The sequence below is a fragment of the Haemaphysalis longicornis genome, unplaced genomic scaffold, assembly GCF_048455015.1.
Source record: "Haemaphysalis longicornis isolate Haplotype H1 unplaced genomic scaffold, Haemaphysalis longicornis Haplotype H1 scaffold_10, whole genome shotgun sequence".
In the NCBI taxonomy this organism is placed as follows: domain Eukaryota; kingdom Metazoa; phylum Arthropoda; class Arachnida; order Ixodida; family Ixodidae; genus Haemaphysalis; species Haemaphysalis longicornis.
This window is the reverse complement of record NW_027526204.1, coordinates 15,868,918-15,881,279: the sequence shown is the minus strand read 5'-3', so window position 1 is coordinate 15,881,279 and position 12,362 is coordinate 15,868,918. Positions and strand designations below refer to the sequence as shown.

The following is a 12,362-nucleotide window of genomic DNA, read 5'->3' as shown; positions in this document are numbered from 1 at the left end:
AATTGCATGCGAAGCAGTCCCCACAAAAAAATGCAAAGACTTCCCACAACTATACAAACAACGCATTCCACAAAAACCCAGCATTATTTGAGCAGATGATCCCATGATCCCTCTACAATGCATACGATCCCTTCTTGCCCTCATAATAAAGTAAACTAGATCTAGATTCAACAAATTTATGGCTGTGCCAAAGACAATAAAAGATGTAGCATAGACATATGTATAGGTCTTGCATACGTACCACTACAGCGTCTATAAATAGTACCAAGGTAGCATCCTGTAGGCAGCTTATAAAAGTACCATGACAAGTGCATTGTACAACTTTTCAATAGTACCACTAAGTTAACATCCTGTAGGCAGCTTATAAAAGTACCATGACAGGTGCGTTGTACAATCTTCTTACGTGATTTAGACAGATTTTTTGTTATAGGAACTGGGAATAGATGTAATTTTGACCCTACTAGTACTTCTGGACATCTGCAATATCAATTGCTTACATCTCCAGGATATCTGTAGCTATTCAGTATTAAAAAACCTGCCATACCTGCAGCTTTGCTGGCTTCCATCTGCACAGTGTTTGAAGGCTCTGAATATTTTCACAAGTACCATTCAATCTATTTATTATACCACACTACACAAACCTAAAATTAGGTATTCAACACTGTTTACCTAGCTACCACATTTTAAAGCACATCGCAGAGACAAAACAATAAATGATCACTGCAGTTAACATCACGGAACTGGGTATCTTTTGGAAATCTCTTCTTGGTTGTACAAATTAGGTTTTTCACCACTTTACAATTTTTCATACCTTTTAGGTTTCCCTTTAAAAGACTTCTCTGAGAGGTGGTACAGGCAGCTTTTCACCTGTGCCCCCCATTGAAAAATAGCAAGGTTCGATTTAGAGTTTTCATTCTTTTTCACAGGTTCGGCTTAAAGGCGTTTTATAGGGTTGTGAATGTGGTTGTCAGCCAATTTTTGTAAAATAACTGCGTAAACTGACAACACTGATCATTGCGGAGTGCAGTAACTCATGATAAATTGTCTGTTTCAAAAAGCCCTCTCATCGTTCAACCACATGCATAGCCCAGGTATGCTTGCAAGTAATGTTTCTGCAGTGCATACACCCCCTTACTTTACGCCAAAGTGCAATTTGTCACGGTGCAATATGCCAGTGAAAATTTAAGCAACCTTTTTGCTGCTGCACTGGCAATTTGACTTACCATTTTTATTTCTGACACGTTCTCACATGTCTTTCTTAAGTGACTGTCGTACATGAATGCTGCCAGAGTGCAATATTTCATGCCTTTCCAGGTCGGCCATTTCAGAAAAAGTATTTGGACACAATCTGCACATGTAAGACTTCTTACCTGAGTGCACTTTTTCATGCCTGATCAAGTAGCTTTTTTCAATAAAACTCTTCGGACAGATACTACAAACATAAGGCCTTTCCCCGGAGTGCAATTTGTAATGTCTCGCCAGATTGTGTTTTTCAGAAAACCTCTGCTGACAGATGCTACATATATAGGGCCTCTCGCCCAAATGAACTTTTTCATGAATAGCAAGGCGAGATTTCTGCGCAAAGCTCTCCTGGCAGATGTTACAAACATAAGGTTTTTTGCCACAGTGGAAGATTTCATGATCAACCAGATTGCATTTTGTCTTAAAGCCTTTCTGACAAACTTCACACACGTAAGGCCTTTCATCGGAGTGCATTCTTTCATGACAAGCCAGTTGGCTGCTAGTATTAAAGCCACTTTTACAGATGCTACACATGTAAGGTCTTTCATTAGAGTGTATTCTTTCATGACACGCCAGTAGGCGGCTAGTATTAAAGCTTTCTTTACAGATACTACACATGTAAGGCCTTTCGCCAGAGTGCAATCTTTCATGACGAACCAGATGATTTCTCGAAGTGAAGGCCTTATTACAGGTGCTGCACACAAAGCACCTCTTTGCAGAGTGCACTTTTTTATGGTGAGCCAGTTGGCGACCGTTAAGAAAACCTTTACGGCAGACACTGCACGCATAGGGCGAGTCTCTATTGTGCAGTTTTTCATGTTTAACCAGGAAACGTCTAAAAGTAAAGCTCTTCCGACAGATATCACACATGTAAGGCTTTTTGCCAGAGTGCAACCTTTCATGAGCCACCAGGCTAGCTTCCTGAGCAAAGTTTTTTTGACAGATGCCACACACGTAAGAACTCTCACCAGAGTGTGCACTTTCATCATAAATAGCTAGAGTAGTTCTGTATGTAAATTGCTCATTACTGCTGCTACACACATCGGAATCCTTGCTGGAGTGCATTCCCATATGTGAACACAGGCTGCGTTTTTTACGGAAGGCTATCTTGCAAATAGTGCAGATGTGAAGCGTCGTGGTGGCACACCCTTCGCCATGATTGGTCTGGTCGTTGGGCTGGTCACAGGAGAGGCAGGAATACAGCTTCCCTCCAAAGAAGATTTTCTTCCCATCAGTGCAAAAATTCCTAGAAAAAAAATGAGACACAGAATTGGAATAATCTGTGCAGTAATAGCAAAGACCAGATAGATTCCAACTGCATGACAGAACAAACCAAAATATGCATACCGTTCTGAAAAATGCATAACATTCAGGCACAGAGTACCACTAGACACAGCCGAGAATGTCTGAGGTGCCACAATATTTAGAGCATTTTATGTCCCAACACACAGAATGACTGAAGCACTACAAAATCCCGGCAGTAGGTCCTACTTGCAGAGATCGCATTCCAAGTTCATCACTTACATTTTCATCAAAGAAGACTAAGCCCTAATTAAGACATCACAAACAAGCATGAAAACTGCCAAGTAATCTTCCAAGAAAAATTGATTTGATTGATTGATTGATTGTGGGGTTTAACGCGCCGACGCAACGCAGGCGATGAGGCGCGCCGTAGTGGAGGGCTACGGATTAATTTTGACCACATGGGGATCTTTATCGTGCGCCGAAATCTCGTCCACACGGGCGTTTTTGCTTTTCGCCTCCATCAGAAAAGCGGCCGCTGCGGCCGGGAATCGAACCCGCGACCTCGTGCTCAGCAGCGCAACGCCTTAGCCTCCAAGAAAAATAAAAGCCTCCTACCTCTTCCGTGACCGCGGGAAAATTGAGAGGTTTTTAGGGGTCAAAGAAAACTTTTTTCTGCCAAAAACATTGGTTAGGCACTAATTACAGGAACACAAATTGCAAATTACTTCACGACCTTTTCAATAAAATCATCATAGTTGCGAAAAAAAAATTAAAATCAAAATTTTCGCCGAAGAAAATGATAACAAAGGAATTGTGTATAACAAACCATCGGTAGTAGAAAAAAATTAGAATATACATTTTGTAGGGCAACATTTCAGAAACACGCCCAAGAAAAAGATTTCAACTTGCACGGAACAGTTTGTCAGATATAAAAAGAATGTTAACACGTGTGGTGCTCGTGACGTGTGGTGAAGCCCATAGAGTTTCTCAAGGTAAGCTAGTGAAAAACTCTATGGTGAAACCGAACCTCCAATTCAAAATGTGCAATTTCCGGTGGTTCCCTGAAAGAGATCTGGCAGTTGGACATTATCAGAGGCACCAATTCATCCCCACGTAACGTAAAAACATCTCTTCAATGACTGACTTTGTATTTACAGCCAGCACAGTATTTGGGACAAGCACACAATGCGGAAAAACATGCGCGAAATCAAAATCTGTGGTTGATGCTTGTTGACGTTCACTATCAGTGACCTCTCAAGACAAAAAGTTGCGCTTTATTATCATCTTCTGACTCGCTATTGTAGCCTTGCTTGCAGAAATGAGGTGCGATGCTCTATAATCGCGCCCTGCAAACTTTGGCCAAGTAGCTGTTGCGCAATAAACAAGATCAGCACTACGAGCCTCCTCCATTGCAGCGCCACCAAACATTTTTGAAATGAAACAGTACAAAACTTAATGGAGGCTCCTTCCGAATAGACAGCTCAACTAAGAAGCAACACTAAACCCCCCGAGATGGCCTCGTATTGAAATGAAACTGGCAGGCGAACAGCTGGTTAGGCCAGTTTAAAGCACTCTTCTCGTCGGAACAGATATCTGGCGACTGGGTGTTATCTTTTAACTTGCATCAGAAATTCTAATCGATCGGGTTAGGGTTGGGTGAAATCAGGAGCGGCACACTTTTTTCGAGGATCAGTCGCGGACGCTCAAGGTGCCACGGCAGGTAGGCTTGAAGGTGAGTAATGGCGTTGTAGCTAGCACCAAACATGAATTTCACGTTGCAGAAACAAAACCGAAACTTGTCAACTGTTCACGAATGGTCCTGTGGTGAGTAAAACTACAACGCATCTTAGAATGACGTGCGCAAAGGCGATAAAACTGCCTAAAATCATAAAGTAGCTTTGCAAACAAGCACTGCCTGACATTTTAAGCCGATTTCATGGATTATTACTGCCAGAGTGCAAACCAGATGATTGGAAATCGTTTGACGATACACCGTTCGTGCCCTGACAACAAAAACCAAACACTGACGCAGAGCAATTATGAGTGGCACGCATTATTCGTTGGTAGCAGTGACGTGCGATGACCATGCCTCTTCTCCACACCTAAGTGGTGCAAACGGGTGTCAAAAATCATGTTTTTGTTGCGAAAATAAAAACAAAACTGATTTTGAAAGGAAATTTTCTGAGCTAACTCCACATAGCTTTGAGTGTTCTAGGAATGCCTGGAATGCTATGAAAAGGGGCGCCCATGGTATTGTTCAAATTGAACTATGTATGTTGAATAGGCTTCGTCTCGAAAGAGTTAATACATGGTCGAATAAGATAACTTAAAAGTTTGACAAGGTAACACGAATGCCTGTTTTAAGCCTGAGCTCCCCAGAGTGTTTGTGTTCCCCAAAACACACTGGAAGCATTGCAACCTACCCTGTGTTGCCAGAACGTGGGCAGCAGGAGCAGGTGCGAAGACCACCTTCTACCGCAACGTCAGTTCCATTTCCTGAAGCAGAGAACTGCTCCAAGACACAACCTTGGGGCAAAAAAATTAAACAATGGTTAGCAAATGCGGAAAAAGCATAAAGGACTATCTTGTCCACGCCATAGACATGCACACCCAGCAATTACGCTGCCGGCCGTGTGGCAAAAACAGATGTTTGGTATGTAAACACACATGCAGACCGTGAGGGTGGCAGTCAGCACAAATTCAGACTTCCAATATTCTGTACGTGGTTCATTTGATTGTGACTCGTCCAATTTGGTTTACCTATTGGAGTGTGGCGGATGTAATATGCAGTACATAGGACAGACTGATGGACCTTTTCGAATGCGGTTTAACAATCACCGCTATCACACTAAAGCACTCCCAAACCTTCCCTTGTCCAGACACCTAGCGATGCCAAATCACTCTTTCGATGACATTAAAGTCACACTTCTACAGAGCAGTTTTTCTAGCTGTAGGGAGCGAGAACAATGTGAGTCTTACTTAATCTATAAATTTAATACCGTGAAGGGGGGTCTTAATGAGAGTCCTGGAATGATGACTGTAATTCGGATGCTGCATGAACATTGAGGTATTGTGAGCCCGGGACATACGAGACCTTGTAGTTTTATTGTCCTTTTGCTATGCCTACATTAAGTCATTCGTGTGCATCGGGCACGGTCTGAGGTGCACAGGCAGCCTGTTGCTCCCAGTGTGAGGTTGTGCATTTAAACGCCAACAACCTACCGCTATGTTCTGTGGTCACTAGAATTGCCTCGCCCGCTTCCGACCCCCTACCAACACTTCCCTTCCTGCCCCCGCTATTTTTTATTTTTTTTCTCTCTCATTTCCTTGTTTCAGCGCTTAGCAAGCATAACACGCCTCATCAATAGCCAGATTGTGTCCATTGCCTGTTTATGTCACCAGATGTCATACCCATTTTATCCTTGGGAAATGTGAAATCGAATGTTAGAGCTTCCAATTTTAACCGAGCGTGTAAGAAGTATTTTATCTTGGTATCTGTTCTGGCTTCTGCCTTGGGTGTCTGGTATTCACATTGTGATCCCCAATGCTAGTGCTCACGGGGTGGGTGCGCCCTTCCTACCTTTTCGCTCATGTTTTGCTTTGCTTCTCTTTCCCATTTTTTTCCTTCTTTTTATTTTCTTTTCGATTTCTTGGCTGTCCTGGAGGCACGGCACAACCAAGTGTCGCCTCTCTCTTCCTGTTGTCATGTTCTTAAATTGCTGCGCTCCGCCATATTTTTGCGGAATAAGCCTATGCGTGCGGGCGACAGGCCGAGTGCTAATAGTTAATGCGCTGAGCATTGGCCTGGCGCGACGCGACGCCATTTACAGAGGGAGGCGGGGGCGGGGACCGGGATGCCTCAAATGGGCTCCCCCATTGGCTTTTTTAGGACCCCCCAAAGTCGCGGAAGCTGCCTGGGCGCCAAATACAGTAAAGGGCCCCGCTTGCATTCTTGACCTTGCCGTTGAAGACGGTCGGTAGTTAATCCTTGTTACCGGCGGCGCGAATGTCAACTCACTGCTCGTGGCGGCATGTGCTTTGTAGTTTTCCCCTCTTGGAGACACTGGATTTTTTTCGGCCTTTCGCCACCCATGACCTTGTCGCATTTCCTTTCATCGCCACCACTCGAGTTCCTGCAGTACGTTCCTTCTCGCCCCCCCCCCCTTTTTTCGGTTTTTTGTTTTTGTTTGTTTGTTTGTCTGGTTTGTTTGTTTTTGGGGGTCGTTTCCGCTTGCCTTTAGCAGGATAAGCTCTGTATGGTGTGTGTGGTCGTTTGTGTGTTTGTTTCCCATGTGACTTGTGTTTCGGGCGCCGCTCCCACCCTGAGTTCGTACGATTTTTTCCTAAAGGTTTTATTCCTGATGCAGACCTGTCTCCGGTCGAAACGTTGGAAATAAAATCTCCAAAGAACGTACTTTTACTTTGTGCGTATATATACATACATATATATAGTCTCTTCCAGTTCTCCGTTTCCTGTATGCCTGTTTTCCACATCCCCCAAATCAGCAGGTATTTTTCCATGTCCACTCTTAGGTCAGACAAATTACGTCTGCTATAGTGGACCTTGCTTTCCATGGTAACAATAAATTCATTCATTCGTCTTCTGTTTAGCAGGCTAGACTATGCAAATTTTAAATACCATATTTCCCGGTGTATAAGTCGCGGTTTCTTTTTGAAATTTTCGTTGGTGCGTCTTATCCACCAGTGCGACTTATGTATGGAATAAATCTGGTTTACGGCGGCCGCGCGTGGCCAGCGCACGTTGAGACACAGCTCTATGGTATAAATCAATCCCAAGTCCACTGGTACAGCATTTCTCATAGCCCATTTGTCGCTTTGGGACATTGCACCAAAGAATTTGCAGCTTTTTCTAGTCAAAAAGAATAATAATGGCCTGCAACAACCACACGCCACTTTAGGCCATGCGCAGTAACTGCAGTTTAGAATAAATTCAAAGTAACATCAAACTGGGTTGCAAAAACAAAATGCAGCTCATGAATTATTACAGACAGTTACTCTGAAAAAGGTAAACGTGCTGCTAATTTTTAAAATGACAGCTTGGAGATAAGTTTTTTCGTGCCGCTTCCCGTCGCATCACTTCCATCCGCCATGACACCTTTATCGCGCTGATTTACGACAGCACGCAAGAGACGCGCGATGTTTAGAGAGGTGGCCAAATGGGTCTCCGACTCTTGGGACTCCATTTCTACAAAAACAGTTGTAGCCGGATTGATAAAGGCCGGAGTAATCCGGTCCGCGAGTGGCAACGATGTTGGCGAAGAAGACATCAGAGAGTCGGAGGACGACAGTGATGCACCGGTGGAACTCCCACGGAAGATACTGAATTATTTGTTAGCGAGTCTGAGGAAAAAGACTTCGATGGTTTTGCCTAAATGCCGTCCGTAAGTATATGCCATCTGTGTGTAACCATAAACCATTTTTGAGAAGTTAGTTATGTCCAGACTTTGGATGTTATATGCCCATGTCTTGCCCTGCTTACAGGGGATGCGTTAATAGGCGGCAGCCGCCACAACCATGTACTTTCGCCGCACTTTCTAACGATCTGATTGACTATGAGTTTACCTAATTAACAAGTGCGTCTTATATACCGGTGCGTCTTATACAACGGTGAGGCTTATATACGTTTTTTTTGGGAAAACTGTCATTTTGAGGGGGGTGCGACTTATACAAAGGTGCGACTTATAGACCGGAAAATACGGTAATGAATAAATTAAGACATTGCATTTTTTTAACCTAGAAAGTGTTCACACAAAGGTATACTTGCACGACTGATATTTTTTTTAGGTAAAATGTCACTTTTAGGATTTGTAATTCGTATCCTGAAATTGTTGCAACATCTGCTCGTGTGAACACTGGACATGTTATGGACACATCTTGTTTTCCAACCTTATATCAGCGGCATGCTTGGAACCACTTATATCCCTCATAAAGAATAAACCTTCACAACTTCCAGACACCACCATGAACAAAGCATCAAAAACTGATGAAAAACTATAACAAATTTTTTTTTTCAACCATATTTCCACACCACACTAGAATGCTAATATGAAAAGAAACAACATGAAATCTAACCTGGAAATGTTTCTTCGGTTTGGGAGCTTGCACTGATGAGCAAAGTCGGAGCGCACTGTGTACCTGCAAAGAAAATTCAGTCAATTCAGCCCACAATGCAGACTGGCTCCCACATAAAATTGGGGACATACCTCTGGCACTGGTAGTAACAGTGGCTTGCGTCTTTTGGCTACATGATACAACCTGGCTGGAGGCAGCAACCACAGACATTGCTGTAACACAGCCCTTGCGGGTCCAGGATGTTGCACCCAGTATACCTGCTCTCGGTGTTGCGTCTTCTGGAAGCAAAAAAACGCAACCAGATAAATTTATAGACGCGCAACACTAGAAATACGCCTCCATTCAATCCCTAAGCATCAAAGATCGACGATACGAAACGGCCGCACACGTATCAGCCCCAGCCAACACCGTCTCTGGAGTCATATTCAATATCTCCGAAGACGACTCTCCTGAAGACATTTTCCGCAGCGTCACCAACTACAACCCCGACCTGCAAATCCTGTCTGCAAAACGCCTCGGAAACTCCAGCATGGCACAGGTTCTATTCAATGGCACCAGAGTCCCTTTCTGGATCAGGTACAAAGCAGCCACTTACCGGTGCAAGCCCTTTAAACGCAAGACGGAGGCCTGCACAGCTTGTTGGCAACCCGGTCATCGACAAGACGTCTGCCCCAATGGAAGGCCAGCGCTAAGGTGCAACACCTGTGGGACACCCAACGCCGCTGCAGACCATACGTGCATCCCGAAGTGCATTGTGTGTGATGGCCCGCACGTCACTGGATCAGCAGACTGCCCGCGACGATTTCAACCCCGCAGGCAACCCCAAACCTACGCCCAGGCGGCCATTGCAGGCCACGACCAGCACGACGCCAACACCACCCACCAAGAACGCCCCAAGAGATCCGAGTACAACCAAACAAAAGAAACCGGAAACACAAGTAACCAGAAACAAGACAGCTCGCAACAACAGAAGATGAACGACCCCCGAACAAGCAGCCGGGTAGCGACAAGGTGAGCAGCCCCAGTGCCTCCTCTCACTGCTCACGCCAAAGGTCTCAAACATCCGCCCCCCTCCCTCCGGAGCTAGTCAAGGAGCTGGCTAACATAAAAGCGGAGTTAGCGCTTCTTAGACAAGAAAACTACACTCTGCGGCAAGAAAATAAGGTGCTGAAATCGCAGCTTGAAAACCGCCCCCAGGGAGACTTAGATACTAACCCCCCTGCCTCTAAGCGTAGAGATGTAGATGACTCCCCAGAAAATGGGGTAGAGGAACCTATGGAGGATGACGACGTAGATAAAAGAATTACCATCCTAGAAAAGAGCTTAACCTCAGTAAGAAAGACCTTTCACGAACAAAAGAACGAATTACAGTCCAACATGACCGCCATGCAGGCTAGCATAGAAGCTCTCCGAAATGAGTTGCACACGTTCATAAGTGACGTCGTGCAAAACATAAGCACCTCCACAGGGCTCGTCCCCCAAACAGGACTTCAACATGGATCCGCAACCCAATAATAAAACCCGCTCAGTTAGAATCTGGCAGTGGAACTGTAGAGGTTTCGCAAAGAAAAGGTGCAATCTCCAGTTACTCGTTCAATCAGTCAAAATTCCCCCAGATGTCATGGCCCAACAAGAGACGGGCAAAGCAGTCAAACTGCCCGGCTATAAAGCCTTCCAAAGCGATAGAGATCACAAAACAGCAGTACTTATTCAGCATAATATACCGGCCAGCTGGACTCAATTCGACAGTGTAGAAATATCTCACGATTTCATAACGATTCTGCCCACTAAAAGAGGAGCCGCAAAGCTCTTCATTCTAAACGTGTACAGTAATCCCAAAGTGCAACACCATCTATTTAACCTTCTCTTCTCGTTAGCCAGACGAGAGGCGGGTCCCCACACTTTGGTGGTGCTAGGAGACTTCAATGCCCCACATACAGCATGGGGATACTCCAAATGCACGAAAAAAGGCAACGACCTCTGGAATCAGGAGCAAATTCATCACTTCACAATAGAAACAGAACCAAATACCCCAACCAGGATAGGTAACAGCGTACAGAAAGACTCCACCCCAGACCTTACTTTCACTCTACATGCCAAACAGGTCAGGTGGAAAACCACGGATGAATCACTTGGAAGCGACCATTTTATAATACAGATAGACCTTGAGCTCACTCACACCATCAAGAAAACTCATCAACAACAACACCTCACCCATTGGCACGAGTTCAGAAATGCCAGAGAATCCCCGCGGGATGAGCAAAACACACGAAACCCCCCAGACCTCCACAAATGGGTAAAACAACTGGTAAGGACGTGAAATCAGTCACTCAAGTGACGGACCCAGAAATTCCCGCGGAAACAATGGACACGCACCTTCAAAACCTATGGGAAGCATTCAAAAGCATTCAAAAAAGGTGGAGGAAAAATAAGCACAATCGAAAACTACGCCGAAAACTTGCTGCTTTAGAATCCGCCATCCAAAAACACGCTCTTCAACTCTCACAGAACCAATCGGATGAAATTTGCGACCGAATGCAAGGGAACCTGGGGATGAAACGTACCTGGCAACTGCTCAAACACCTGTTGGACCCCAGCAATTCGAAAACAGACCAGGCCCACCAACTCACCCACATCATACAAAACTTCACTGGCTCGGACACAGACCTTATAAATCGCATCAAAGATGCGTACCTTCCCAAAACCACCAACGACCTCATCCCCCCATACACGGGCACAGACAACACAACCCGAGCATGGACAGGGACATTACCGAAGCAAAGGTTAGGGCAGCCATACTCAAACTACGACTTGGCTCAGCCCTGGGGCCTGATCAAATCACCAATAACATGTTAAGAAATTTAGACGACGACTCGATAGTCGAGATCACCAGCTACTTTAACAAATACTGGACACGGGGCCCACTACCGCATTCATGGAGACACGCCAAAATAACATTTATACCCAAGCCCGGTAAACCCCTCTCCCTTGAACACCTGCGACCTATATCCCTCACGTCGTGTTTGGGAGAACTGCTTGAACACGTGATACACGCAAGGCTAGTCACTCACTTGCAAACGACGAGCTCTATACCACATACTATGATTGGATTTAGGGCAGGGCTTTCCACGCAGGACATTCTTCTCCAAATCTCACACGAAATCATAACCCCTAGCAACAACCTCGACACAGCAGCCATCCTAGCACTCGATCTAATAAAAGTATTCGACAACGTATACCACTCAGCCATTATGCGAGGACTTAGTTCAGTAAACCCAGGCCATCGCACATACAATTACATACGGAGCTTCCTAACCGATAGAACGGCAATCTTGCAAATTGGAGGAGTTACGTCAGACACGGTAGAACTCCAGGCTAAAGGGACACCCCAAGGAGCACTTTTGTCGCCCTTGCTATTCAATCCGGCCGTACTAGAAATCCCCTAACGACTTGACCAAATTCCGAACCTTAGATACAGTTTATACGCCGACGACATCACCTTGTGGGTCAAAGGCGGAAGTGACGCAGAAATAGAACAAACCTTGCAGGAAGGAGTGCAAGAGGTGGTAACAGGAGCCGAGAAGGCAGGATTAACATGCTCTCCTAGCAAATCCGTATTGCTTCTTCTGACCCCGAAGACACGTTGCAAAGTATCCCCCAACATCAAAGTCCACATAGGGGATGATCCAATACCAGAAGTCTCCACGCTCAAAATTCTAGGAATGCTCATCCAAAACAACAGAGCAAATACAGAATATCTGAAAACGCTTGAATGGCACGTC

At 45.0% G+C, this 12,362-nt stretch overlaps 2 protein-coding genes across 2 annotated transcripts in view; one reads left to right on the top strand and one right to left on the bottom strand.

Moving 5' to 3' along the window:
- LOC144158244 (uncharacterized) overlaps window positions 1–12,362 on the top strand; it is a gene marked incomplete in the record, with an annotated part of 583,448 nt that overhangs the window by 515,789 nt on the left and 55,297 nt on the right.
- The window catches only part of LOC144158241 (uncharacterized), a 200,119-nt gene that overhangs the window by 155,260 nt on the left and 32,497 nt on the right, over window positions 1–12,362 (bottom strand). The window lies entirely within an intron of this gene.